Consider the following 6,998-nt stretch of genomic DNA (forward strand, 5'->3'; position numbering starts at 1 on the left):
TGGGCGAGATGACCGGGGTGAGCCCTCGGACAGTTGCGAGGTTCAAGAAGGAAGGTCTCGCTCTTGAATAAGATCACCGCAAAAACGACCTAGCAAGGTGACCATATCTAGCTATCGCAGTGTTAAATATGACAGCTTTGCAGTCAACGCCATCCGACTCAAGTTACATCGTATGTGTGCCGTACACTACACTGCCTTTTCCCTTCGAGACAAGTAAGCAGCGCTGTGTTTTTGAAAGTAGGTATTAGAGTTTGACAGTTTCAAGTTTCTACGTAATGAATCTTTAAAGAAACATAAAAAACAAAAATAAGAAAACACCCCAGCCGGGAGTCGAACCTAGGCCCTTAGTAAAATGAACACACAGGCGCGCGCTTCGTACCACTCAGCCACGACGCGAGGCGGACGGATACATTTTGCTTGTTTTTTGCAGCGGACTACTTTCGTACCTTTGGCAGCGTTGGCAGCTATGTATGAAACGGAGTATAGTGAGGCCGCTGATTTCACCCTACGAGATTTTAGACACGTGATTTAGCTCCGTTTCGGTTTCAATAGCCATGACTTCGGTTTTAATTTACCTTTGGTTTTTAAAGTGTTCAACTACATCATCTATAGTGGTGCGCAATGGTTTTAATATGTCATTTCTATGCATGCCGCGCATACAGACATAAAAAACTCGTGGATCGCTACCTTTTTACTGGAAATACCGCCAAGCTTCTCGAACGACCTAAGCATGGCTGAATTCGTTTATGAATATTGGAATAATGTGATCAGAGCTGTTGTTATTGCAATTTTTTGCCGTTAATTGGTCGGTTTTCCGTTTTTCGCAGTTGCACATAATAGGAGGTAGTGGTTTCATTAAAATGTTTATATTTTTCTTGTTTACATTGTTAATTGCACTGAAAGAATATTGAATCACACTGTTTATAAAATGCTTCATATTACAATGAGCAACAAGAAGTAAGTATTGGTGAAGGTCATGCACCATGTTCCGAACAAAATAAAAAAAAGCGTGTACGCACTGCGTGTTTTCCCTCTAAAACAACAGCCGTGAAAATAACACTAAAGGAGTTGTCAACGGCTAGACACCAGTAAGAGGGGAAAAAGAGGCTCTTACGGCCTGCGCGCATTTCCTATACATCAGCCTTGAGCAAAATGCTGTTCAGAAATCCGATCACAACATACTGAACGCATTATATTATCGCAACAGTAGGCCTGCATCCTTGATAAAAAGAGATTACTACGATTTTTGATCACGGCCTTGACACCATAAAAAACAATTGAAATGCTGGTCCGGAAAAGACGGCGCAAGAACGAACCGCTGGTTGCACCGTAAATGTGCGCTACAGCTCATTTTCTATGCTACACGCGCAAAATAGGTTCACGAAGCATAAAAAACGACTTGCTAACAATGTTCTTAGCTGAAGGAATACCAGAATTATCTCTGCAGACAAAAGGAAACAACTTACTGGAAAAACGAGGCGACGCGCTGCAAAACGCTTTGATATGGGCGTAACCAGCGTCATCCTGGTTCACTAACTGCATTGAGATTTCCTTTCCGCATGCGATAAATGGGTAGAATCTCACTGCAACTATGTAGTGCGCAGTTATGTTGTTTCCTTCCATTCTTGGTCATTAAAACTGTTGCTCCCCTCTCCTCCTACCTGGGTCCGTAAACGTAGCTGCGGCATGCTGATAAACAAAAGATAGTTATTGAAATTCGTTGCAATTATACATATCAGCTCCGAATTGTTTCTTTCAGTTTACAGGATAAAAGATTCAGTAAAGGCCAAACCGCACATCAACTGCTGGAAGCATGCCACATAAGGAAAACGGGCAATGGCTGTGAAAGTGATGCTTAAAATGCGATTACAGATCGGAATGCGACCGTTTCGCTGCCCCAATCTAAACCCTTTCTTACCGTGTTTGTCGCCTCTAGTTTTGCTTCTAGAACAAGTAATTCTGCATTTGGCTTAGTGCATTCTGTGCATTCTGTGCATGTACGTGGGACGCAGCGCTTATATCATCATGCCCTTTTACGATAAACCAGGCGTTAATGACGCGGTCATCTCTGTGAATGTGCCGTCGTATTGTGATTGTGTTTCTTATGCTGAAGTTTTGCCTCAAGAAAGACGTCGATGCACGCAAAAAAAGATATGACTGCAAGGGACGATGTTTCACCAAAAAACACCCCAGAGCTCCATCGGCGTAGTCCCCGAGTCGCGCCTTATTTGGAATAATGCTATGGATAGCAGTGTTCCCTCCAGCAAACAGAGGCGACGCGTCGCAAAACGTGGTGAGGTGGGCGTAACCATCGCCACGTGACTGGCGCAGCATCAGCGTCTCTATGGAAAAGGCACGCATGGATGCAACCCGGTGGATGTACGGTAAGCTGTGCGCGGAATCTAGTGCGCAGTAAAAATTATGTGAGGTTTTTTTACGATTTATATAGAGAAATACTGATTTCTGATTGTTAATATGCATGCCCCATTCACTGAGCCACGTAAGTCTGCTGTTTAGATTTCTTTCGAGGACAACATGATCATTAGAACAAGTTAGTTCCCTATACAAAACACAGTCGTCAGCAAAAAATCTGATTTGCACATTTTAGGGGCCAAGTGTGCAGGCCTTTTCACAGAGAAGTCGAAAAGTGCCACCATATTCTGCAGTGCGCTTTAGGACTGCTAACCTCTGCTTGGTAAACAGGAAGCTCTCACACAGTATTCCTACATGCCAAGGGTTGCGGAGAGTTCCATGGAACTTCGACAAATTATATCATGTAAGTTTAATGTCTTTAAAACTTCTTCTCAACTAAGGACGCGGCACGGCACAGGCACAGAGGTATCTAAACACCTGGCACGCGTAAGGTCAGATCAACACTCTACTTCATTTGGGAAAGACATTGGTGTTAGGAAGTTGTGCAGCTTTATCCGAGCCTTGGAAAGCAGGAGCAAACAAGTAGCGGTAATGTTCACGCTGTTGATTAAATAACAGAGCAATACAGACGATAAGCCTAGGCGCGAGTCAACTATATTTTCGGCAGCCAACCCAGGTTTTCAGTCTATACTAAGAAAGCCCACGTGAAGAGCCCGCCTCAGAAGGGAATTGATGCACTTTTCTCAATAACAGAGAAGTCCACTGCACTTCAACAAGTCCGCATTACCAATGCGCAAACAAAAATTGGTGTAACCTCTGTGATGACGAGAAGAGTTTTCGGAGACGAAAAACACAGATGTTAGACTGCATCACTAAACTTACGGTACAAGGAAACTCTAATAAACCAAGTCACTCACGTGCTGAGGGCGCTGCAGTCGAAAGCGAGCTAGGTCCTAATCCTTTTATCGAACATTTGGGGGTATTAATTGCACGGATGCTAAAAAAAAATTCGAAAATACGCAAGCGGGTAACCTAGTTGAACTCTTAGAAGAACTGTCTGATTTCAGCACGGGAAGTGTATATTACTGCCAGATATGAGCATCCATGATTTTACATTCGTGTTACAAATACTTCACATTATCAACAGGGTCCATAATAAATAGCACCATCTCAGCATACCGGTAGTGGCAAATATGAAAGCTGTCTTGGTATCCTCACTTACGAAGCGATAATTCCAGCAAGCGCATGCTGACAACAGGGAGCTCCCGTTCCAAATGTTCTCCTAGGCCATCAGGCCTTGAAAACACGATCTGGCGGCAATACTGCAACTTCACTGGAGCGGTAGTAATGAAAGGTAGTGAGGAGTGGTTGCTGTGGTGACGCTGGCGGCAACGACAACGATGGATGAATAATTATAAGTTCTCTTGAAAGGTAAATCTTCACTACCTGCCATCTATTACTGCGTCAGAGCAACCTAATGCAAATGGAAAAGGCCCGTCCGGGATATGAACCAGGGACCTCTCGCACCCAAAGCGAGAATTATACCCCTAGATCAACGGGCCACATGGGATATCGGTTTAGAAACACGTCCTTGCGTAAGATAAACAGAATACCGGTTTAAAGATCTCGTTCGGTTTTATTCCGCATCCGAGACTCATATTCGTATTCACGAAGCTCTCCGCTATAGCTATAGTTAAATTCCATAGGCTTTGCCTCTGTTTTATAGGACTGTGGTATTCAGGTTCCTTTATTTTATTTTTTTTTGCAGATTTCGCAACCGTTACATCGCACAAGGAATACCATAAGGATATGGACAAAGCAAGGAGTACAAGGGCACAAATACAAAGATATTTAAACTGCACGCGTAAGTAAGGCCTAGAATACAGCGCGCCTCACTCAGAAGCGACAGACTCATTCTGACGGAATGCCTGAGAACAACGGGCCCGACAATGTATAAAAAGAAAACGTGACCCCTCCTCTCGGAGGGGCAATGGTGTAAAGAGCGAAAGCGACTGTTCATAAGGGGGGGGGGGGGGGAAGGAAGACTGCTCATCGGAACAAAATGCCGCTACTACACAACTGTATGTATTTCAATAGCTGAGGCCAAAAGGTCAGTATGGATGCAAAAAGCAGTACGGAAGACGCTTGTTCGCTTGTTCAGGGGAATCGACTCTATATTTCAGCGCCACTAGAAAAATAATCTGCCCTGTCGTTGCTGTCGTTGCGCTCTGGCGTAAGGATACACAAGGCGCCGCTCGATCTGCGCCCATTGTTCGCGGCGTCTAGCAGAGAGCGGGTAGTTGACATGATCAATACCAAGTGAGGTAATCCGGGCCATGTCTCAGCGTGTGTCATTCTTGGACACGAGGACCTCGGCATAAAGCTTCTTTGCTATGAGCGGTTGAATTTCACAATTAGATGAAAATATTGCAACAAGAGGGAGATGAGGAGCGGTAAATTTCGCTTCGTCTATGCTGGCAAAAATCCTTGATTGGGCCATTATATGGATTCAATCACTAATCAGCGTTCGAAATACGTCAGGGCCCCCTAAACATGCCATGCTTAGATCCACGCGCCTATACGCACTCAGAGCATTCCGCGCGAGGCGTAGTATAGCATAGGGAGAGACACATCTCCAGCAGAGTAAGCTGTTGGGGTAGATGATACTGTAAATTGAAGTTCATAGTTTTCGAGGTCTGCGATGTGTACGACCTTCTTTTCGTCCTTCTTCTTCCCTTCTTTGGCCTTGCGGCGTTGCGCTGGAAAACTACGAACTTAAGACAAGAATCTCCATGTGCCTGGTGCTGGATCGCCCTCTTTCTGGCACTCGTTTCACACCGCGAAGAAAAGAGCAGCTGTGGCAGCTGCACTCAGCTCAAGGACTCGACATTGAAGTCACGGCAGCCGCATTCTCCGATTGGTGAATGCCAGCCACGACAGCGCCCGCGTATCCAGCAGCGCTCCCACAGACGAGCTCCGGCGTAAGCGCGAGCGTGTACGCGTTAAGCGTGAATGCCTCGAAAGTATCCCAAGAATCCGGGCTAGAGGGGCAAAGAAAAAAAAAGTAGTCGGGCCCGTCCGGGATTTGAACCCGGGACCTCTCGCACCCAAAGCGAGAATCATACCCCTAAACCAACGGGCCGCACGCAGGAGTCGTGCAATCAATCCGTATATAAAGGCGCATTTACATAAGCAATCTTTAAGATCAGAATTGAGGCCTTTTTTTTTTTGCCTCATTACCAGGCCGCAACTGATTTCATATCGTCAAACCCATCTGCTGCTGCTGCTGCCGATTAATAATTTAGAGACTTAGCGTCATTTCTAGCGCAATACACCATTGACGTTCTTTACACCCGGTTTGCCGACGAGGCCTGCCACTTATTAAGGCGAAAGTCTTTAATGACTCATGCTCGCGGTGTTCGTCCATGCTCGCGGCGTCCGTCCTTGCGCTGGAATCGCGCCAACTGTGGCCTCTACTACGCGCACCGGCGCAACCTCCTAAGTAATTTCTTTTCCTCAAATTCATTTTCTTCATTACGGGCCCTCTTTCTGTTTCTTCTTTCTCTCCCACTTCCTCCCTTCCTCTGGAAACGGATGACGGGTGTCCACCGAGATATGCGTGACAGTTACTGCGTAATTTTCTTTCCTCAAATACAATTTTAATTTTCTTCACTACGGCCCTCTTTGTCTTTCTTCTCATACACTCCCACTTCCTCCCTTTCTGTACGGTGCTGTTCGGGTGTCCACCACGAGGGTTGCTAGGCAACGGCTCTAGCTCCCGCAACAACAACACAAAAAAGCGCGATTCAGGTGTCCACTGACCCAGGGAGCCAGTTATGCGCGCTTCCTTTCCTTAAAATGATCGAAGTGTAAAACGTCAACGCCAACGCCAATGAACACAATGAAGGCCGAATGGACAACGGCGACGGTGAAACCGTGAAACGGGCGCTAACCAGCTGCGCTCTAAAACACTGCAATCAAAAAAGCGACCGCAGTCGCCAAAGACAATAAAAACCGCACATGCGGGAAGCCCGCCACGCACCAAGCGGTTAAGGGAAGCGGCGGTGGGTTCACCGCAAGGCTTTCGCCAAGCACACTTTACAATTTCCAAAGTGTCTCCGGTATTTTTTTTTTTAATTATAGTCTCTATGAGGCAAACAGATGGCTTTTGTGGCATAGTAATAGCAGTGTTGACGGAGCTCAGAAAAAAGATGAATCATGTTCACTAGCAAACTGGTTAAGAAATTTATTGAAGTTATCTTTTGAAGTACTGTAGTGAGGGCCCTGGTTGATGTTGGAGCTTTTCTCCAGCCCAGGTGGGATAGAGAAGGTCAAGTGACTCGTGCGCCCTGGAGTCACGTGTACAGGTGACAGTTGCTGAGCGCGCTACACCGACGCGCGCTTTCGGAATGGCGCATTAGGTCTAAATTTTTTTGAGCCACAGCTCCGACGGCAGTCGCGTATTCGAACTGTAAAAGCCTATAAGAGTATTACTAATGGCCAACCACAAATCTCTAGCACAGTTCAGTGCTTCGATTCCGCTAACACTGTTTTGAAATGCCGATAAACAAATGTTTAGGCCATAGAAAGCCTACCACTAAAAATAGTGGCGGCTTCGCTTCAGC

General features: G+C 45.9%; 1 non-coding gene across 1 annotated transcript; it reads right to left on the reverse strand.

Moving 5' to 3' along the window:
* Window positions 1-5,443: 5,443 nt before the first annotated feature.
* Window positions 5,444-5,515, reverse strand: TRNAP-UGG (transfer RNA proline (anticodon UGG)). Its single transcript has one exon. It is a non-coding gene; the product is annotated as a tRNA-Pro (tRNA).
* Between the last annotated feature and the right edge of the window lie 1,483 nt (window positions 5,516-6,998).

This window comes from Amblyomma mixtum, chromosome 3 (assembly GCF_055824585.1).
Source record: "Amblyomma mixtum isolate Tamu chromosome 3, ASM5582458v1, whole genome shotgun sequence".
NCBI classification, from domain to species: domain Eukaryota; kingdom Metazoa; phylum Arthropoda; class Arachnida; order Ixodida; family Ixodidae; genus Amblyomma; species Amblyomma mixtum.